This window comes from Mustelus asterias, unplaced genomic scaffold (genome assembly GCF_964213995.1).
Source record: "Mustelus asterias unplaced genomic scaffold, sMusAst1.hap1.1 HAP1_SCAFFOLD_270, whole genome shotgun sequence".
Taxonomy (NCBI): Eukaryota; Metazoa; Chordata; class Chondrichthyes; order Carcharhiniformes; family Triakidae; genus Mustelus; species Mustelus asterias.
In genome coordinates, this window is record NW_027590234.1 from 162821 (window position 1) to 186147 (window position 23327).

The following is a 23327-nucleotide window of genomic DNA, read 5'->3' on the forward strand; positions in this document are numbered from 1 at the left end:
CAGATGTGGAGACTATTTCCTCGGGTGGATGGAGCTATTACAAGGGGGCATAACTATAGGGTTCATGGTGGGAGATATAGGAAGGATATCAGAGGTAGGTTCTTTACGCAGAGAGTGGTTGGGGTGTGGAATGGGCTGCCTGCAGTGATAGTGGAGTCAGACACTTTAGGAACATTTAAGCGGTTATTGGATAGGCACATGGAGCACACCAGGATGATAGGGAGTGGGATAGCTTGATCTTGGTTTCAGATAAAGCTCGGCACAACATCGTGGGCCAAAGGGCCTGTTCTGTGCTGTACTGTTCTATTGAAGTAGGCCATTTTCCAAAAGCCATATTTTTATTATCTCATCAATATTCACCTCATTAAACATATTCATTTATTGGACTGATTGGCACCATTCATAACATGCCCACAATGCAGAGGGGAACACCCGAATGGACATTCGTTTAAATCCCCCTCTGCACAGCTGAGAAACCTTTCATTTCAAAGCCGACAAAAGATCCTTATTCTGCCCAGCAACAGCACGAAGCTGCATTTTAAAACGGCCTTTGGCCAAGGAAGATCGGGATATCTGCGAGTCAAGACCTGGAGTGGGCTATATGGCATAACCGGACTGTCAATAAAATATTACAGGAATAAAATGGCCAAGGCAGGCAGAGAAACTTAATAAACTAGGATAAAAAGAATAAAAGATTAGATTAAATCCCCCTACACACAGCAGGACAAAATGACATTAACACCTAATCTCGCAAGCATAGAATACAGACACAAAACAGGAGAGGTCAATTTAGATAAGGGGACACATCGAGAGGATAATGGGAAACACATTAAAACACCGGGGCAAGAACAGGCAGTCCCATTAACACGGAGACACACCATACAGATGCAAATTGACAAGTCTCTCAGGGAACTTCCTGACCAGACAGGCCACTTTATAAGTATTGTAAAAATGTATGAGCAAATGTTCCCGCTCGAATTTGGATTCCTATAAATATCCAGAGCAAATGTATAACTATTGAGATCAACGTGGCCAAGCACTGTTTCTGAGCTGGCTACGGGGGTCTCCCTGGGTTCCCAGTAATTGTACAATAAAGAAAAACGCTTTGAACCTTGCCTTGCGACTCGACTTCCTTGAATGCACTGGTACAAGGGATTTTTCCCTACAACACTATGTTCTATGTTCGATATGTGTCATGACATTTAATCGCTCTATCAAATCTCCTTTCAACATCCACTTCTCCAAGGAAAACAGTTCCAAAGTCTCGATTCCTTTCTCATTACTGAATTTCTCAGCCCTACAAACAATCTCATGAACCTTTTCTGCACTCTCTCCAATTTCTGCACACCCTTCCAAAAATTGTGGCTCCCAGAACTGGACACAGTACTTCAGCTATGGATGTTTTAGTGTCTCACACCAGTTGAACATAAACGTCTTGCTCTTGCACTCCATGCCCCTGTTAATAAAGAGTAGAATGCAATATGCTTCATTAAACGATCTCTCCACCTGTCCAATGACATATACACAAACACAACCAGCTCCACCAGCTCCTGTGCCTCATTCAGAGCTGTTCCCTTTACTTTTTATTGTCTCTCCATAATCTTCCAATGAGAATGAATCACTTCACAATTCTCTACTTTGAATTTCATCTGCAACTTGTCCACTCATTCCGACAACTTGTCAATCTTGTTTTTGAAGTTTTACACTATCCTCCTCACAGTTCACAATGCTTCCAAATTTCACATTATCCGCAAATTCTGAAACTGTGCCGTGTACACCATTACTAGGTCACTAATATGTACTGGTGTTTGTTCACAGTCTTTACAGCTTGTGTGGATAGAAAAATGATTTGCTGCAGAATGAAGTCTTACACAGAAAAGAGAACCAATGTGAATACGTGTGTATAATCTCCACATAAAAGTCATAAATGTTTTGCGATTGTCATCAAGTGGTTTTATTATGATTGCTACTAGAAACAGCAAAGGATGGTTTTAATCCATCGATCTCTGGCTCGAATTCTGGCCCAGCACGCTTCCACTGCGCCACTCTGCTGTGATAGGGTTAAGCCCTGCTGCCTATCAAAGTACAGTAAGAAGTTTAACAACACCAGGTTAAAGTCCAACAGGTTTATTTGGTAGCAAAAGCCCCACAAGCTTTTGTGTGGCTTTTGCTACCAAATAAACCTGTTGGACTTTAACCTGGTGTTGTTAAACTTCTTACTGTGTTTACCCCAGTCCAACGCCGGCACCTCCACATCATGCCTATCAAAGTAGCCAGACAGGTATTCACTCCTACATTGTTAAACACCAGTAACAGTGTCAGAAGACTCAGTGTGCCCACACAATTCCACTGTGTAACACTAAGAATGCAATGAACAGAGAAAGACACACACAAAATGTTTCAGGAAGGACAGGGAGGGAGGCAAGAGAGGGGGTGGAGTGGCACTGCTGATCAGGAATAGTGTCACAGCTGTAGAGAAGGTGTATGCTGTGGAGGGATTGTCCACCGAGTCTCTGTGGGTGGAAGTTCGGAGTGGGAAGGGGTCGATCACTTTGCTGGGAGTTTTCTATAGGCCGCCCAATAGTGACAGGGAGGTGGAGGAGCAGATAGGGAAACAGATCCTGGAGAGATGCAGTGATAGCAGAGTTGTTGTGATGGGAGACTTTAATTTCCCAAACATAGATTGGAATATCCCTAGGGTAAGGGGATTGGATGGGGAGGAGTTCATTAGGTGTGTTCAGGAGGGTTTCCTGTCACAGCATGTGGACAAGCCTACAAGAGGAGAGGCTGTACTTGATCTGATACTGACCAATGAACCTGGACAGGTGTCAGATCTCTCAGTGGGAGAGCATCTTGGGGATAGCGATCATAACTCTATCTCCTTTATGCTTGCATTGGAAAAAGAGAGGATCAGGCAAGCTAGGAAAGCGTTTATGTGGAGTAAGGGGAAATATGAAGACATAAGGCAGCAAATTAGAGGAGTAAATTGGAAGGAGGTATTCTCGGGGAAATGTACTGAAGAGAGGTGGCAGTTTTTCAAGGAATGTCTGTCTAGGATTCTACAGGACAATGTTCCGAGCAGACAGGGAGGAGTTGGTAGGTTAAAGGAACCGTGGTGCACGAAAGCTGTGCGGCACCTAGTCGAGAAGAAAAGGAAAGCGTACAAAAGGTTCAGAGAGCTTGGCGAAGATAGGGATCTTGATGAGTATACGGCTTGTAGGAAGGGACTAAAGAAGGAAATTAAGAGAGCCAGAAGGGGTCACGAGAAGGCCTTGGCAAGTAGAATTAAGGAAAACCCTAAGGCGTTTTATAAATATGTGAAGAGTAAAAGGTTGAGACGTGAAGGAATAGGGCCTATAAAAGGTGAAGGTGGGAAAATCAGTACGGAACCAGTAGAAATGGCAGAGGTGCTTAATGAGTATTTTGCCTCGGTTTTCACAGAGGAGAAGGACCTGGGTGGATGTACTGCGGGCGTGCGGTGGACTGAAAAGATTGAGTATGTGGACTTTAAGAAAGAGGTTGTGCTGGAATCTTTGAATGGCATCAAGATAGATAAGTCGCCAGGTCCGGATGGGATGTACCCCAGGTTACTGTGGGAGGCGAGGGAAGAGATTGCAGAGCCTCTGGCGATGATCTTTGCGTCATCGATGGAGACGGGAGAGGTGCCAGAGGATTGGAGGATTGCGGATGTGGTTCCTATTTTCAAGAAGGGGAATAGGGATAGCCCAGGAAATTACCGACCGGTGAGTCTAACCTCAGTGGTTGGTAAGCTGATGGAGAAGATCCTGAGGGACAAGATTTATGAGCATTTAGAGAGGTTTAGTATGCTCAAGAATACTCAGCATGGCTTTGTCAAAGGCAGATCGTGCCTTACGAGCCTGATGGAGTTCTTCGAAAATGTGACTAAACACATTGACGAAGGGAAAGCGGTAGATGTGGTTTATATGGATTTTAGCAAGGCGTTCGACAAGGTCCCCCATGCAAGGCTTCTAGAAAAAGTGAGAGGGCATGGGACCCAAGGGGCTGCTGCCCTGTGGATCCAGAACTGGCTTGCCCAAAGGAGGCAGAGAGTGTGTATAGATGGGTCTTTTTCTAAATGGAGGTCGGTCACCAGTGGTGTGCCCCAGGGATCTGTTCTGGGACCCTTGCTGTTTGTCATTTTCATAAATGACCTGGATGAGGAAGTGGAGGGATGGGTTGGTAAGTTTGCCGACGACATGAAGGTTGGTGGGGTTGTGGATAGTCTGGAGGGATGTCAGAAGTTACAGAGGGACATAGATAGGATGCAAGACTGGGCGGAGAAGTGGCAGATGGACTTCAACCCAGATAAATGCGTAGTGGTCCATTTTGGCAGGTCAAATGGGATGAAGGAGTACAATATAAAGGGAAAGACTCTTAGTACTGTGGAGGATCAGAAGGACCTTGGGGTCCGGGTCCATAGGACTCTAAAATCAGCCCCGCGGAGGAGGTGGTTAAGAAGGCGTATGGTGTACTGGCCTTTATCAATCGAGGGATTGAGTTTAGGAGTCCGGGGATAATGATGCAGCTATATAAGACCCTCGTCGGACCCCACTTGGAGTACTGTGCTCAGTTCTGGTCGCCTCATTACAGGAAGAATGTGGAAAAGATTGAAAGGGTGCAGAGGCGATTTACAAGGATGTTGCCTGGATTGAGTGGCATGCCTTATGAGGATAGGCTGAGGGAGCTCGGTCTTTTCTCCTTGGAGAGACGTAGGATGAGAGGAGACCTAATAGATGTATATAAGATGTTGAGAGGCATAGATCGGGTGGACTCTCAGAGGCTTTTTCCCAGGGTGGAAATGGCTGCTACAAGAGGACACAGGTTTAAGGTGCTCGGGTGTAGGTACAGGGGAAATGTCAGGGGGAAGTTTTTCACACAGAGGGTGGTGGGCGAGTGCAATCGGCTGCTGTCAGTGGTGGTGGAGGCAAACTCAATAGGGTCTTTTAAGAGACTCCTGGATGAGTACATGGGACTTAATAGGATGGAGGGTTATAGGTAGGTCTAGAAGGTAGGGATATGTTCGGCACAACTTGTGGGGCCGAAGGGCCTGTTTTGTGCTGTAGTTTTCTATGTTTCTATGATAGTGTAATAGAAAATTGAAGAAAACACAGCAGATTCATAGGGAAATATGATCCTCTTTGTCTTAGACCCTAAGTATTCAACCAAATGTTCAATGTTGGGATTGTAGTTTCTCATAGTGAAAGAGATTCCCATCACATCAGTTCAGGGATTGTTGTGAAGAACCGACATGAAACAAAGTGTGGAAGAGCACAGCTACGTGTGTTCAAATGCAGAGAAGCAATGTATGAAACGTTCCGTAGATTAATGATGAAAGTGGGTTTTACACTCACTCGTACAGAACACAATCGATTAACAGACCATCGTCAAAACTGCTTGGACATCGCGTCAGCCACCCAGAAGCTCATAAACCCACGAAGAGTTGGGGAAGAAAGTCACCCTCACCATCGCTCCTGGACATCCATCCAATGGAATATGTTGGGAATGTAGCTGCTGCAAACACAGGAAATTTCCATCCCAGCAGGTCAGGGAATGTTAGGAATGGAGCGGTGTGAAACATTCCCAGACCATGTCCCACATGTTTCTCCTCAGCATGAAAACTCCAACAGAGGCTCATTCAATCACATCATGATTCACATCACTCACACCTTAACCATGAGGCCACTGATGAAGTCAGGATGACTTCGAATTTCTCCTAAAATGCCAACTGACTGGCAGAATGACATTACACACGGGACTGGCGAGTCACAACCATCGGCTGACTTGGCGAGTAGTGAAAATTGATATCACTGCTTCTGATCTTCACCAGAACAGACAGTGAAATGGAACATCGTTCATTAACATCTCCGATTTTACAACTGTGTTTTGAAAAAATGGTTGATAAACTTTGGGATACATTGAAAAGTTGTTTTCAGGGCGCTGGGTTCTGCGGGTGGCTCGTTGTTGTTGGGGTATCATTCTAACTTTGGGCAATAGCATTAAAATGCGTGAGATCCCAGGTTCAAATCCCGGATGAGGCCAGAAAAAGATAATTCTTTGCAATGAAGGTGGCGACAATGAGAGAAAGCCGGAGCAGTGCTGATCTCCCGAGAAGTCATTACAGAGAAAAGATCCCATGGTCTGATTTTAATTTTTCCATATTTTAGTTTAATTCAGGTGCTCTGAGTGAACCGTGAATATTGGTGTGTTTCAGCAATCCTATTTAGGGGAAATTTACAGTCAGGCTACATACACATGAACAGAGGAAATAGGAGCAGAAATAGGCCATTCGGCCCCACGAGCTGCCCCGCCATTCAATAAGATCATGGCTGATCTGTTTGTGTTTCGATTTCCACATTCCTATCTATCCCTGATAACCTTTGATCTGTTGCCAAACAAGAATGGATCTACCTCCGGCTTAAAAATATTCAATATCCCCACCTCCACCCCTTCTGAGGCACAGCGCTACAATGTCGCACAACACTCCGAGAGAACAGAATTTGCAGTCCGAAAAGAAGGAGCTCAGTTTTCTTTAAGTGTTCGTTGTTCTGGATTCACTCACAAGTAGAGACATCATTTCCACGTGAACCTTGTGAAGACCATTCAAGATCTGATGTGCTTTGAACAAGGTACCTCCCACTCGGAGAATCTCCGGTACAAACACACTCAGCCAGTCTGCTTAACCTTTCCTCTTATCAACCTAGTAAATCTCCTCTGCACTGTCTAACCATTCGGTTATCAAACTAATAAATCTCTTCTGGACCGTTTCCAACGCATTTACATCCTTCATTAAATATGGTGTCACACAGTCACAGAGGTTTACAGCATGGAAACAGGCCCTTCAGCCCAACTTATCCATTCCACCTTTTTTTTAAAACCCCATGTTTGGCCCATATCCCTCTATACCCATCTTACACATGTAACTGTCTAAATGCTTGTTAAAAGACAAAATTGTACCCGCCTCTACTACTACCTCTGGCAGCTTGTTCCAGACACTCTCCACCCTCTGTGTGAAAAAATTGCAGTAAGAAGTCTTACAACACCAGGTTAAATTCCTGAACTGGTGGGTGGGAGTTCTGAACCCACCTGACGAAGTGACAGCCTGTTCCGAAAGCTAGTGGCTTTTGCTACTAAATAAACCTGTTGGACTTTAACCTGGTGTTGTTAGACCTCTTACTGTGTTTACCCCAGTCCAACACCCGCATCTCCACATCATGAAAAAATTGCCCCTGTGGACCCTTTTGTATCTCTCCCCTCTCACTTTAAACCTATGCCCTCTAGTTTTAGACTCCCCGAACTTTGGGAAAATATATTGACTATCTAGCTGATCTATGCCCCTCATTATTTTATAGACCTCTGTAAGATCACCCCTCAGCCTCCTATGCTCCGGGGAAAAAGGTCCCAGTCTATCCAGCCTCTCCTTATAAATCAAACCATCAAGTCCTGGTAGCATCCTAGTAAACCGTTTCTGCACTCTTTCTAGTTTAATAATATCCTTTCTATAATAGGGTGACCAGAACTGTACACAGTATTCCAAGTGTGGCCGTACCAATGTCTTGTACAACTTCAATAAGACATCCCAACTCCTGTATTCAATGTTCTGACCGATGAAACCAAGCATGCCGAATGCCTTCTTCACCACTCTGTCCACCTGTGACTCCACTTTCAATCAGCTATGAACATGTACCCCTAGATTTCTTTGCTCTATAACTCTCCCCAACGCCCTACCATTAACTGAGTAAGTCCTGCCCTGGTTCAATCTACCAAAATGCATCACCTCACATTTATCTAAATTAAACTCCATCTGCCATTCATCAGCCCACTGGCCCAATTGGTCAAGATCCCGTTGCAATCCGAGATAACCTTCTTCACTGTCCACTATGCCACCAATCTTGGTGCCATCTGCAAACTTACCAACCATGCCTCTTATATTCTCATCCAAATCATTAATATAAATGACAAATAGCAGTGGACCCAGCACCGATCCTTGAGGCACACCACTGGTCACAGGCCTCCAGTTTGAAAAACAACCTTCTACAACCACCCTCTGGCTTCTGTCATCAAAACCAATTTTGTATCCATTTAGCTACCTCATCCTGGATCCCGTGAGATTTATAACCTTATGCAACAACCTATGGACACCAAAACTTCAGACAATATTCGAGACAATTCACTAATGACCCGTACAACTGAAGCAGAACATTATTTTCTCACATGGTCAAATGCTTGTAACAAAGCAAACATTCCATTAACCTTCTTTATTACTTGCTGAACCTGCAGACTAATTATGTGTGACTCGAGCACCGAGATCCCTCTGCACCTTGGAAATCTGCAGCCGTTCTATATTTTGTTATCTTCCTGCCAAAGTGAATAACTCCACATTATGTCCCAGTTGCCCATGTACAAAACCTGTCTGTAGCTATCTGCAAGCTCCTTACGCACTCTCCACAAATTACTTAACAACATATATTGTGTCTTGTGCAAGTTTTGCTGCCATGCTTTCATGATGTGGGCTGGGATAACTGAACTCCTATAGAAAAGCCAACTCCCAGACACAAAGGTTTGAATGATCTTTTCCTGTGCTGTAACTATTCTGTGTGTATGGGTGTAGGAATCATTCTGTGTCACTTAGTGTGTTGGTGCAGGATTTGAGTGTGGAATTCATCGTCTATCTGTCAGTCTCTGTGGGTGTGTATGAGTGAATGATTCATTCTGTATCACTCTGTCTTTTATTCACACTGTGAGTGGGAATTTATTATTTGTCTCCCAGTCTCTGAGACACTTTGTAAATCTGGAGTAAGTCAATAAATAATATACCTAAATGAAATTGTGACCATTTTTTCTAATTGATAAACTGCTCGACACGATCCTCCACCCAGACCATTTCATGTAACATTATCTGTTTGTCTCTGAAATCCATTCTCCCTCCAACACTTATCCAGATTTCCATTAAATACAGTTCCATCATCTCCAATCATAGAATCCCTCCAGTGCAGAAGGAGGCCATTTGACCCATCGAGTCTGTACCGACCACAATCCCATGCAGGCCCTATTGCTGTAACCCTCACTTACCCTGCTAATTCCCCTGACACGAGGGTCAATTTAGCATGGCCAATCAATCTAACCCGCACATCTTTGGACTGTGGGAGGAATCCGGAGCACCCGGAGGAAACCCACGCAGACACGGGTAGAACGCGCAAACTGCACACAGACAATGAAGCGAGGCCGGAATTGATCTTGAGACCCTGACGCTGCGAGGCAAAAGTGCTAACCACTGTGCCACCCAAAATTCGTTCCAGTCTCTTGGCAAATTTCCCGTGTCATTTCCTTTCAGTATCTTTGGATGGTCAAACGAAATTTAAATTTAGTGATCCCTCCTTCTCGTGTTCTGCCGTGATATATTAACTGCAATCATTTCTCTTGAGCTCAAACCTGCTCCAGGTTTAATAAAGGATTGATTGAGCTCGTCCGGGATCGGAACCGGGATTTCTCCCATGCTAATACTCCCTCTAAGCGAGAATCATACCCCTCGACCAACGAACCAACTGCCACTACTTTAGACGGTAGCAAATTGCAAATGCTGCCGACTCAATGATAATTTAATATTGATTTCTATAGTGGATTTAATGATTAAATTACGAGGTCTATCCAATCACACCCCTTTATTAATTCTTCATATTGACCTATTCCTGGAACACCCTCACTTGATGTGAACGTCTTCCCTTTGTTGAGGTTCTGGGTTGCGGCCAGTAGATGTCAGCACACCCAGGAAGAGCGAAGCTCACAGACCAGAGAGGTATAAATAAACAAGAATTGTTCAGACTATCGGGAAGTTTTAACAATATTAATGTTGGACGTGGCTTTTTTATGATAGTTATTTTGTAACAAGCAGTTGTTATCGTTGTCTGTCTCTTGATTTGAGGATGACACCCAGTCAGGGCCGTGAATTACTGCCATGGGTCTTCAAGTGAGTGAACAGGCCCATTCTCGGCCCATGGAGCTTTCTTCTCTGTTACTTTCTTCTCTCCCGCCATTCTGCCTCATAAAAGCGTGCTGTAGATTGAGGGGAATGTTTTGGCCATTTTCAACGATGAGTAACAAACTCCTCCCAGTCACCAGCATGAATGCTACCTCGCTTCAATCTGTAGGATGTCGGGGAAGCATTACTGATGGAATTTCTCTCACACTCTTAGGATTCGCTGATATGCTGGTCGCATGTACATCATTGTGCTAAAACCACCAGCCATCAATGAGATGTATGAGTGAGTGAGATACATTTTTATCTGCCCTTCTCTGGCCTATTTTATCGAAATGAAATTTTTCAAAATCTTTCACTAATTTACAGCCCAGCATCAGACCCCCCTCAGCCTTGTTATTGCAGGAGAAGAAGCATCCAGTTTCTCAATCCGTTACCAGGCCATTCTCTTTCTACATAATTATTCTACTTTTTATGGGCTGTGGGCGTCGTCTGCAGGACCAGCATTTGTTGCCTTTCCCTAATTGCCCTTCAACTGAGAGTGGCTTGTTCGGCCATTTCAGAGGGCGGGTAAGAGGCAAGATCCCGTTGCAATCCTAGATAACCTTCTTCACTGTCCACTATGCCACCAATCTTGGTGTCATCTGCAAACTTACTAATCGTTCAAAATTACTAATGGGGTGTGATAGGATAGACCTCGTAATTTAATAGTAATATTCTCTTACTCTGGGTCTGGAGTCACATGTAGGCCAGACCAGGTAAGGAGGGCAAACTTCTTTATCTAAAGTGCACCGGGGAACCAGATTATATTTTACAACAATCGACGGTAGTTTCAAGGCCCCCATTACTGAGACCAGCTTTCAATTCCAGATTGATTAAATCAATGAATTTAAATTTCTCCAGCTGCGCGGTGGGATTTACTCCGTGTCCCCAAATATTAGTGCGAGCCTCTGGATTACCAGCCCCATCACCTTTCATCCCTGTAAACAGAAACAGTTCACTCAGCTCATTATTAAACCTCTTCCTGAGGAGATTAGAATTCCCTCCACAGAATTTGATCAAACCATTTGCTGCAAAGCCTGTTGCTCCATTCGGGAGCATCAATGATTTATTAAGATCTCAAAGATAAGATTGATTTCTTGGGAGGAGAATAAAATAATGAGATTAGAAAATTGAATGAACAAAACAAGAAGGAAATACATTCTGAGAAAGCGCCTGCAGTGTGTGCAAGAAAATGCAGAGTTTCAGCTGAAGAAGGAAATCTCGGTTTGCCGCTAGTTCTACCAGATTTCTGCATAAAACGACCGCGACAGGACTCGAACCTGCAATCTTCTGATACCATCACCCCCAGAACTACCGAAGTCAGACGCCTTATCCATTAGGCCACGCGGTCAACAGATACAACACGGTTCCAAATGCTAGTGTCATGTGATTAACTACCGCGGTTATATTGATTTTCAGTTCTATTTTTGGATGCTTTGCTGATTCCCAGATGCCAGAAAATTGAAGGGAAATCCCCAGCGTTTCTAACCGGCAGAAAACTATAATCCACTTCTAACATTCTTGGGTGCCTGTCTGTGTGGAGTTTGCACGTTCTCCCCGTGTCTGCGTGGGTTCCCTTCAGGTGTTCCGGTTCACCCCCATCTCCAACGATGTGATTAGGTGGATTGGCCAGGCTGAATTGACCCTTACTGTCAGGGGGATTATCAGGGTAATTAAGTGGGGTTACAGGGATAAAGAGGGATTCTCTGTCGGAGAGTGGGTGCAGAATTACTGGGCCGAATGGCCTCCGACCACACTGTCGGGATCCTGTGCCTCCTACACATCCTGTTATAGTCTTTTACACGTCTCTTACAGCACCACCCAAACCCGTTTGCTGCAAAGAGAGAAACTCCGAATTATCCAGCATTACCTTGTAGCTAAAATCCCTCATCGCTGGATCCAAACAAGTAAGTCTCCTTTTCTCCCTCCTAAGGACCCTCACACACTTTCTAAAGTGTGGTTCCCGGGTCTGGGTGCAATCCTAAAGCAGCCGCAGTTAATCAGAGCTTTAGAAAGATTGAGCATAACTTTCCTGTTTTTATGCTCAGTGCGTCCACTTATGAAGCCAAGGATCCAATCCGCTTTCCTCACAACTCTCTCAAAATTGCCCCTCACCTTCAAAGGTCTCCCTGAACCTCTGGTCCATCTGGGCCTGCACACTGTTTCGAACTGGACCATTCAGTTTCTATTGCCTCTCCCCATCTCTTCTGTGAAAAGGCAGCACTGTTCCTGAGTGTGGGATTAATAATGTGTCTGTTCCACAATATCAGTGAGAACTGAGACTGCAGCTTCTGTTTCTCCAAGAGAATCTTTCTGGCTAAAGCCAGAATTTACAAGGATTTCTGTCACTGAGACATTGTCTGGCCGTCTGTTTCTTACCACCCTAACTCACTCTGTCTCTGTCTCTCCCTCCACCCACTCTCATCCACTCTATATGAAGGCGGGATATTGTTGTTTAGTGACTGAGTGCACACAATCTGTATCTTCATCTGATCAAATAGAATTCAGTTTGTGAACAATATCATCATTTCAACCAGTTCTGGGTTAAATCAGGCACAGCTGTGATTGGCTGCAGCCCCCCGAATCTGGGGAGCAGCACCGGCCTCAGAGACTTTTACAGTTACTGAGCCGGGAAACTCCAACAAATCCCTGAGAATCCACAGCACAGAGCGAGAGGAGAGGAAAGCCTGTCCTCGGAGCTGTCAATCTGAGACACAGTTTGACCTGTCAATGTGCAGAGGTGAACACTGTGTCAGCGAGAGTGTGTTAAAGGGGCGGCTGGGTTAGACTAATGTTACTGTGTTTGTGTGTCCGCTCTCAGCGGCTGGTTTCCCAGTCCTTCTTGTGTCAAATCACAGGATTCTCCTGTCATTGGATCGCGCTGCTCAGACCTGAAGAGAGAATTTAATGGAAAATGTTAGTCCATTTCAAGATTTCAGTTGACAAACGGCGAATAAGTCAGCGTTTGACTGACAGAGCGCGATCAATGAAATCATAGAATCATAGAAACCCTACAGTGCAGAAGGAGGCCATTCGGCCCATCGAGTCTGCACCGACCACAATCCCACCCAGGCCCTACCCCCACATATTTACCCGCTAATCCCTCTAACCTACGCATCTCAGGATTCTAAGGGGCAATTTTTAACCTGTCCAATCAACCTAACCCGCACATCAATGCAGCAAAGAGTTGAAATGGAAATTGCCGCCTTGAATTCGGATGGAACTTTCTCAACAGGAAATATTCGGGTTTCAGTAACAGAAATAAGTCAGTCTGAGAATCTGGAGTGTCCAATTTTAATTGCAATGGGAGAGTTTGTGAGGAGAGAGAAATGATGTGGAGATGCCGGCGTTGGACTGGGGTAAACACAGTAAGAAGTTTAACAACACCAGGTTAAAGTCCAACAGGTTTATTTGGTAGCAAAAGCCTTTGTGTGGCTTTTGCTACCAAATAAACCTGTTGGACTTTAACCTGGTGTTGTTAAACTTCTTACTAGGAGAGAGAAACACAGAGAGGTTGGAGGAGCCGGGAGCTGACAGCAGCTTGTCTCTGCTCCGTCCGCTCTCTGCCTTTAAGTTGCTCTGTGCCGCCACCACTGGGTTCATTTCGGATCCAGTTCTGACTCTCACACAGATTTTCCACACACTCCCGGATATCATCTTGTTGGCCTGGGACATATTGTACCAGAAATATATCTTGTGCGTAAACAAGACAACAACTGCTTTCTGAATGAGCTGCCCAGCTCGATTCAATCTGTCAGAAATGATTAGAGGTCTTTTAAAGCAACATCGATTTCTACCAAAATTCTGTAATCTCTGAATATATTCCATCACTTTATCGCTTGTGTTTGGAGTCCTGGGCAAAGTGACCACTTTACCCATAGACATTTTGAAATCAATTCTAACATGAAATTTCCTGATGTCTTCTGATTCTCTAGAATCCTCTTTTACTAACGTTCCAATATGAATATTCCTCCTTATTTTCCACCTGCTCCTTCCATTCCTAAACTTTTATTACCAGGAATACTGAACGCCCAGTAATGACCAGCTTGTAGCAATGTGTTTGAATGAACATGATGTTTTATTATCTAAGCAGCATTTTGAAGTTCTCATTCATTCAATGCATTCTGAGTAAATGTACTTATTACATTTACATCCTGGACTGGAAGGACTACACCCCAGGGTTCTAAAAGAGATAGCTGAGGAAATTGTGGAGGCATTGGTGGTGATCTTTCAGGAATCACTGGAGGCAGGGAGGGTACCAGAGGACTGGAACATAGCTAATGTAACACCCCTGTTTAAGAAGGGAAGGAGGCAGCAGATGGGAAATTATAGGCCGGTTAGCCTGACATCGGTCATTGGGCAAGATTTTTGAGTCCATTATTCAAGGTGAGATCGCAGAGTACTTGGAAGTGCATGATAAAGTAGGACTGAGTCAGCACAGCTTTGTCAAGGGGAGGTCATGTCTGACAAATCTGTTGGAGTTCTTTGAGGAGGTAACAAGGAGGTTTGATAAAGGAGAACCAGTAGATGTGATTTATTTAGATTTCCAGAAGGCTTTTGACAAGGTGCCGCAGAGGAGGCTGTTAAATAAGTTAAGTGCCATGGTGTTAAGGGTAAGATCCTGGCATGGATAGAGGATTGGCTGACTGGCAGAAGGCAGAGAGTGGGGATAAAGGGGTCTTTTTCAGGATGGCAGCCGGTGACTAGTGGTGTGCCTCAGGGGTCAGTGCTGGGACCACACTTTTCACAATATACATTAACGATTTGGAGGAAGGAGCTGAAGGCACTGTTGCTAAGTTTGCAGATGATACAAAGATATGGAGAGGGACAGGTAGTATTGAGGAAGCAGGGGGGGCTGCAGAAGGACTTGGACAGGTTAGGAGAGTGGGCAAAAAAGTGGCAGATGGAATACAGTGTGGAAAAGTGTGAGGTTATGCACTTTGGAAGGAGGAATAGACTATTTTCTAAATGGGAAAATGCTTAGGAAATCAGAAACACAAAGGGACTTGGGAATCATTGTTCAAGATTCTCTTAAGGTTAACGTGCAGGTTCAGTCGGCAGTTAGGAAGGCAAACGCAATGTTAGCATTCATGTCGAGAGGGCTAGAATACAAGAGCAGGGATGTACTTCTGAGGCTTAATAAGGCTCTGGTCAGACCACATTTGGAGTATTGTGAGCAGTTTTGGACTCCATATCTAAGGAAGGATGTGCTGGCCTTGGAAAGGGTCCAGAGGAGGTTCACAAGAATGATCCCTGGGATGAAGAGCTTGTCGTATGAGGAACGGTTGAGGACTCTGGGTTGTACTTGTTGGAGTTTAGAAGGATGAGGTGGGATCTTATTGAAACTTACAGAATACTGTGAGGCCTGGATAGAGTGGACATGGAGAGGATGTTTCCACTTGTAGGAAAAACTAGAACCAGAGGGCACAACCTCGGGATAAAGGGACGATCCTTTAAAACAGATGAGTAGGAATTTCTTCAGCCAGATAGTGGTGAATCTGTGGAACTCTTTGCCACAGAAGGTTGTGGTGACCAGATCATTGAGTATCTTTAAGACAGAGATAGATAGATTCTTGATTAATGAAGGCATCAGGGGTTATTGTGAAAAGGCAGGAAAATGGGGATGAGAAAAAAATCAGCCATAATTGAATGGCGGAGCAAACTTGATGGGCCGAGTGGCCTAATTCTGCACTGCAGGATTCAATGATTATATTCTGTGTGTCTTAAAATAAGAATGTTCCTCTGACATGAGATCTTGTTCTGTCCTTGTGCTGCTCTTTTGCTTCTCACGTCATGATTTTTCTCATGGAAGTCACAGCGCAGAAGCCATTCGGCCCACCTTGTCAATGCCAGCCCGAGGACACCCAGTTGATCTTTCCAATTCCACCTTCCTGCACACGGCCCATAGCCCACTTAGAAACATTGAAACCCTACATGCAGAAAGAGGCCATTTGGCCCATCGAGTCTGCACCGACCACAACCCCACCCAGGCCCTACCCCCTTAACCCTGCATATTTACCCGCTAATCCTTCTAACCTACGCATCTCAGGACTCTAAGGATCAATTTTTAGCATGGCCAATCAACCTAACCCGCACATCTTTGGACTTTTTACTGTGTTCCTCCCACAGTCCAAAGATGTGCGGGTTAGGTGGATTGGCCATGCTACATTGCCCCTTAGTGTTAAGGGGACAAGCCAGGGTAAATGCATTGGGTTGTGGGTATAAGGCCTGAGTGGGATTGTGGTCTGTGCAGACTCGATGGGCCGAATGGCCTCCTTCTGCTCCGTAGGATTCTATAACTCGATGTAAAAAGCACCAGAGCTTGTGGCGCCACGGTGGCGTGTCTATTGGTTGTGTGTTCAAATCACGTCAGGCTCACGGCGCTTTTCTACAGTTCATCTTTAGATTTTGCATCTGGGTAAAGTTGATTGTTTGTGAATGTTCCCAAAATGAAACTTTTCAAAACTATGGTGAAATGATATTTCAGGGATGCTTCCGGTTTCCACACGTAGATGATATTCTTACACAGTTTGGAAACGAAAAAGGTCCACAGTCCAAGATTATTCTCGGTGTTATCAAAGGATGACTGGTGGTGATTTAACCGGAGGATTCAAACCTCAGACAAGAAGCAAGGCTGAGAAGGCGGGGCCTTTATCAATAATCTCAACCGATATGGAATTTATCCTGAGCTGTTTGCTGAATCTGCTGTTCGGCGAATCTGCTGTTCGGCCAACTGAACTAAACCTCGGACAAATGCACAATGCACTCATGGTAACACAAATCAACACGATGAAGCAGATTTACTGCTGAAAAAAATCCACGTATGCCATTAGGCAGCAGCCGAATATGTCTTCTTGATATGAGTGAGAGCATGATAGTGGAGGGTGGTTTCGAGCCATAGACCTCTGGGTTACGAGCCCAGCACGCTTCCACTGCGCTACTCTGCTTTCTGCCTGTTTTTATTGCGCGGGAGCCAGACAACTATTGATTTCAAACAAGAACACGCATGTTCGGAAGCTCACCCTGGCTGGATGATAACACATAACATCACCCCGGCTCTAACAGACAGAGAAAGACACACAGAAAATCAGTAAGAGACTATCAGGACACACACACAATGACAGACAGAAAAGGTGCCGAGCAAACCAGCAAGATACTGAGATGGAAAAAAATGATTATTTATGAAAAGGGGTTTTCTGTTACACAAAGATAGGCCCTGTTTTGAAATGTATTTCCTGCTGTGTAATTGTGTTCTATGCTGTGTAACTGTTCTCTCTGCTGTGGAACTGTGACTGTGACAGATCATCACTGTGGTTCTTGTCAAATTCTTCCCTGTTGTGTAAATGTGTTCCCGGTTGTGTAAATATGATCTGACTTGAGCAGCAGTTTTCTCTGTTCTGTAAAGGTGTTTTCCTGTTGTGTGAAATGTTCTCTGTTGTTCTGTGAAGATGTTTTCTGTGGGAAACCAATCGACGGGAACTTCAAGGCCTCCATTACAGAGACTTGCTTTCAATTCCAGACTTAGATTGGCTGAATGGCCTACTCCTGTTTCTGTTTTCTATCCATGTTTCTATCTATTAAATCAGTGAATTTGAATTTCACCAGCTGCCGCGTCCCCAAAGATCAGTGCGGGCCTCTGGTTTACCAGCCCAGTGACATAACCTCTCATCCCTGTCAACAAAAACACTTCATTCAGCTCATTATTAAACCTGTTCCTGAGGAGATTAGAATTACCTCCACAGAATTTCCATTAGCCGATTGATACAAAGCATTTTGTTCTCGTTGGGAACATCAATAATTTATCCAGGTCAAACAGATATTGTGGAACAGTTCGGATCTAAAAATAGTCAGATGTGTGAGAATTAAATGAACAAAGTTCCAAGGAAAGTAATTCTGAGAAAGTTCCTTGCAATTTCTGGAGGAGTCAGTAGTCTCACAACACCAGGTTAAAGTCCAACAGGTTTATTTGTTAGCACGAGCTTTCAGAACACTGCCCCTTCATCAGGTGAGTGGGAGTTCTGTTCACAAACAGGGCATATATAGACACAAACTCAATTTACAAAATAATGGTTGGAATGCGAGTCTTTACAGCTAATCAAGTCTCCACATTTCTGGAGGAAACGGTGGATTGCAGTTAACGGGTGAGAGCTCAGTTTTCAGGGGGTTCCCCCAGATTTCTATATAAAGAGACCGCACTCGGACCTGTAATCTTCAGATAGCAGCACTGAAGTCAAACGCCTTACCTGTTAGGCTACGCGGTCACGCGCCTGAAAGTGACTGTCTCCTTGTGCTATTTGTGGAATATCCCTTGTTCCAGTCCTGTTCAGGCCCCTCTCCCGCACCTCTTTTTCTGTTATATCTTTGACTGTATCGGTGCTGCTTCCCGCTCTCGTCTGCAGCTGGGGAAAAAATAGCTATTTTGCTTCCAATTTCCACCCTCGCACCTTCACATGGTCCATCTCCGACACTTACCTCCCCTTCCTTGACCTGTCTGTCTCCAATTCTAGATAGACTGACCACCAGTAACTAAAGCCCCACCGACTCACACGCCGAGTACAGATCCTCATACCCCGCTCCCTGTAAGGACCCCATCCCCATTCTCCTAGTTTGTTCACCTCAGTCGGAACTGTTCCTCTGATGCCTCTTTCCAAATCGGCGCTCCTGACATGGACTCCATCTTCCTGAAACCAAGGTGCCTCCACCCCGACCCTCGGTGTTTGACTGGGCGCTCAACCATGTCCCATTCATCTCCCGCACCTCTGCCCTCACCCCTTCCCCTCCCAAAGCTGCGATCGGCTCCCAAATGATAGAAATCAAACAGATATTGTTATTGTCTTCTTTTCCATCAGTTCAGTCAACATTTCGTCGATACCTTCACGAAATGGCAATCAGTTTTCCAGTCAGTGATAAGCCTTTGGGAAGTGATTGAAGAGATTAAACAGCTTCAAACACACTCGCTGAGAGCAGGGATCGAACCTGGGTGGGAAAACCCCACTGCATTTCAAATCCAACACCTTAACCACTCGGCCATCGCAGCTGTAACCACCAGCTAACTTACCAGCTTATTAATAGCTGATTCCTTCAAACTTTACTTTTGAATGTCTCACCAGACAATGACTAGAAGTCCAACACGCTATCCGCTGTGCCACAGAGCCACACCTGGAGCAGTTATTCCCCATCCCCATATGGGAATTTCTGACGTTGTTGAACAGTTTAAAAGCTCAGCATTTGGACAATGATTACATTTCAAAAATACTTTCTTGTCAGTGAAATGTTTTGGAACATCCTGTGGGTGTGAAAAGAGCTACAGAAATTCCAGTGGAACTCCAAAAAGACACAAACAAACTGGTGGAATGGGAGGACCTGTGGCAGATGAAGAATTAAGTGATTTGTTTCAGTGGGAAGAACACAAAGAAACAATATAAAATAAAGGATATAATTCCAAAAGAGGGTGCAGGAACAATGGGAAATGTGTGGACAGGTGTATAAATCATTGAAGGTGGCAGGACAGGTTGTAGGAGCCGGACATTATCAAAGAAGAACAAAGAAAATTACAGCACAGAAACAGGCCCTTCGGCCCTCCAAGCCTGCACCGACCATGCTGCCTGACTGAACTAAAACCCCCTATCCTTCCGGGGACCATATCCCTCTATTCCCATCCTATTCATGTATTTGTCAAGATGCCCCTTAAAAGTCACTATTGTATCCGCTTCCACTACCTCCCCCGGCAACGAGTTCCAGGCACCCACCGCCCTCTGCGTAAAAAAACCTGCCTTGTACATCTCCTTTAAACCTTGCCCCTCGCACCTTAAACCTGTGCCCCAGAGTAATTGACTCTTCCACCCTGGGAAAAAGCTTCTGACTATCCACTCTGTCCATGCCTCTCATAAGCTTGTAGACTTCTATCAGGTCGCCCCTCAACCTCCATCGCTCCAGTGAGAACAAACCAAATTTCTCCAACCTCTCCCCATAGCTAATGCCCTCCATACCAGGCAACATCCTGGTAAATCTTTTCTGTAGCCTCTCCAAAGCCTCCTCGTAGTGTGGCAACCAGAATTGAACACTATATTCCAAGTGCGGCCTAAGGTTCTATAAAGCTGCAGCATGACTTGCCAATTTTTAAACTCAATGCCCCAGCTGATGAAGGCAAGCATGCTGTATGCCTTCTTGACTACCTTCTCCACCACGATGCCACTTTCAGTGACCTGTGTACCTGTACACCCAGATCCCTCTGCCTATCAATACTCTTAAAGGGTTCTGCCATTTACTGCATATTTCCTATCTGTATTAGACCTTCCAAAATGCATTACTTCACATTTGTCTGGATTAAACTCCATCTGCCATCTCTCCGCCCAAGTCTCCAACTGATCTCTATCCTGCTGTATCCTCTGATGGTCCTCATCACTATCCGCAACTCCACCAATCTTTGTGTTGCCCGCTAACTTACTAATCAAATCAATTACATTTTCCTCCAAATCATTTATATATATTACAAACAGCAACAGTCCCAGCACTTGTCACAGCCCTCCATTTAGAAACGCACCCTTCCACTGCTACTCTCTGTCTTCTTTGACCGAGTAAGAGTTTTAACAACACTAGGTTAAAGTCCAACAGGTTTATTTGGTAGCAAACGCCATTAGCTTTCGGAGCGCTGCTCCTTCGTCAGATGGAGTGGAAATCTGCTCTCAAACAGGGCACAGAGACACAAAATCAAGTTACAGAATACTGATTAGAATGCGAATCTCTCCAGCCAACCAGATCTTAAAGATACAGACAATGTGAGTGGAGGGAGTATTAAGCACAGGTTAAAGAGATGTGTATTGTCTCCAGACAGGACAGCCAGTGAGATTCTGCAAGTCCAGGAGGCAAGCTGTGGGGGTTACTGATAATGTGACATAAAGCCAACATCCCGGTTTAGGCCGTCTTCATGTGTGCGGAACTTGGCTATCAGTTTCTGCTCAGCAATTCTGCGTTGTCGTGTGTCGTGAAGGCCGCCTTGGAGAACGCTTACCTGAAGATCAGAGGCCGAATGCCCGTGACCGCTGAAGCGCTCCCCCACAGGAAGAGAACAGTCTTGCCTGGTGATTGTCGAGCGGTGTTCATTCATCCGTTGTCGTAGCGTCTGCATGGTTTCCCCAATGTACCATGCCTCTTTGACCGAGCCAGTTCTGTGTCCACCTTGCCAGCTCACCTCTGATCCTCAGATTTAAAAAAGAAATCAATATGTCGATGCAAATTTATTGCAAAGAAAATCCAGATATGCTATTAGAGAGCACATTAGATATTTTCAGCATTGCCCCTCTCCTGAAGTGTGGTAATCCTTAGGCTAAATCACCACCAAAAATCTATCCACTTTGAGAGGATGAGCAGCCTCTGGTCATTTGCGATTTATATCTGTGTCATATTTTTTGGTTTTATTTGATTTATTATTGTCACATGTATTTGTGGACAGTGCAAAATATTGTTTCTTGCATACTATTCAGACAAAGCAAAACCGTACATCGAGAAGGAAAGGAGAGAGTGCACAATGTAGAGTTACAGTCATAGCTAGGATGTACAGAAAGATCAACCTCAGTGGGCAGTTTTTTGTCAACCACATTGCTGTGGGTTCGGAGTCAAATGTAGGTCCAGCCCAGGTAAAAACTCATTCCTTCCAGGACATTAGTGAACCAGGTGTGTTCTTTTATGAGAATCGATTCCTGTTCATTTGACTTTTAATTCCAGATATGGTTATTGATGTCAAATTTCACAATCTGCCGAGGCGGTGCGTGCGTGTGTATGTGTTTTGTGTGTGTGATTCTCTCCATCAATCTGTTCGTGAAAGTGGATTAACCTTTTATATTCCCCCACGAACACTGTGATCCTCTTGCTTTTCTGAATTCCTAAGAAGCACTTGTACCTCTGAGACCCTGGTGTGGGGGGGTGAGGTTTGAAGGCAATGCCGCAGGGTGCTGAGTGTGGAAGCAGCCGATTTTAAAGCTTGTGTGTAGGAAAGTGAAGAGTGAACTTGTCTGTGTGAAGATCACAGAAAAGCTCTGTCTGGTGCTACGCCCCAGAGACAAGTTTTGAGTTGTCAGTAAATGAACTCCTGTAATGAGAGCACAAAATCAAACAGGGAATGCTGGAAATATTCAGCAGCTCCAAAAGCAGCTGTGGAAAGATATTCCTGTCGCCAGGATGTAACTCTCCAATTGGATACTTCACGTTGCTCAGATCTGACACTCTCAACACCTTCGTGTTAGGAACAGGTAGGGCGGGAATTGGGTCTTTGTTGATTTGAGCAAACAGCGCAATGCAGCAATGAGAAGCTCCTCAGCCCCCGGCGGCTTGGGAAAGGATGGGACTCAGATACAGGACTCTGGTTGGGGTTCAAAAATGGAAAAATACATCGAGTTATAAATGTAATAACAAAGATGGAATTCAAATCGACTTGCGCAGATTCAGACTTTTAGCACAGTAGTCAGGATGGCCGAGCGGTCTAAGGCGCTGCGATTAGGTCGCAGCTCGAGGCGTGGGTTCAAATCCTACTTCTGACATTAAGGTTTATTTTTCCTCGGCGAGGCACCATCCAAACCCGCGAAATCTCTCCCCCGGAAGTACAAGGGCCGCAGATGCAGAGAAACAACGACCACCTGCAAGTTCCAGTCTGAGACACGCACCATCCTGATTTAGAAATGTATCACCGTTTCTGTGGCTGCCTCACAATCCTGAAACTCCCTCCCTAACAGCACTATGTGTGTACATACACCACATGGACTGCAGTGGCTCAAGAATGAACTCACCGCCAAGTTCTCAAAGATAATTAATTTTGAACAATAAATGCTTCCCGGGCCAGCGACACACATGTTCTGTATAAATGAAATTCTTCAGAAATCACCTCATGTCACAGGAGGAGCACATCTGCCTTCAGAGCAGAAAACTGTGTGTGAATCTCATCCTGAACACGGCTACTTTTATACCAGATGTGTGTCTGAAAACAGTAAATGGAACCAGCTCACGATCAACCTCTCAATGTTTAGCCGAGTGGTTTCACTGAGTGATGTGTGTGATATTCTCTGATGTACAATGTCGGGGGGGAAGGGCAGATTTGAAAGGTTTACTGGGAAATTGGTGCAGTCTCGATTGGCCACTGTAGGGATTCTGTATTTTTTTGATTTATGATTCTATACCCAACCCATTACATCTGTGGAGGGAGAAACAGGTCGGTCTAGTGAAAGGTCAGGATTTGAAATGTGAGCTATCTCTATTTTCACAGATACTCCCACAGCTGAAATTTATTTCCGACATTCCA

General features: G+C 44.8%; 3 non-coding genes across 3 annotated transcripts; 1 reads left to right on the top strand and 2 right to left on the bottom strand.

Moving 5' to 3' along the window:
- Positions 1-11295: 11295 nt before the first annotated feature.
- Positions 11296-11387, bottom strand: trnar-ucg (transfer RNA arginine (anticodon UCG)). The gene is given in 2 exon segments: positions 11296-11331; positions 11351-11387. It is a non-coding gene; the product is annotated as a tRNA-Arg (tRNA).
- Positions 11388-18991: 7604 nt separating this feature from the next.
- trnas-uga (transfer RNA serine (anticodon UGA)) lies at positions 18992-19073 on the bottom strand. Its single transcript has one exon. It is a non-coding gene; the product is annotated as a tRNA-Ser (tRNA).
- Positions 19074-22495: 3422 nt separating this feature from the next.
- trnal-uag (transfer RNA leucine (anticodon UAG)) lies at positions 22496-22572 on the top strand. The gene has a single exon. It is a non-coding gene; the product is annotated as a tRNA-Leu (tRNA).
- The last annotated feature ends 755 nt before the right edge of the window (positions 22573-23327 follow it).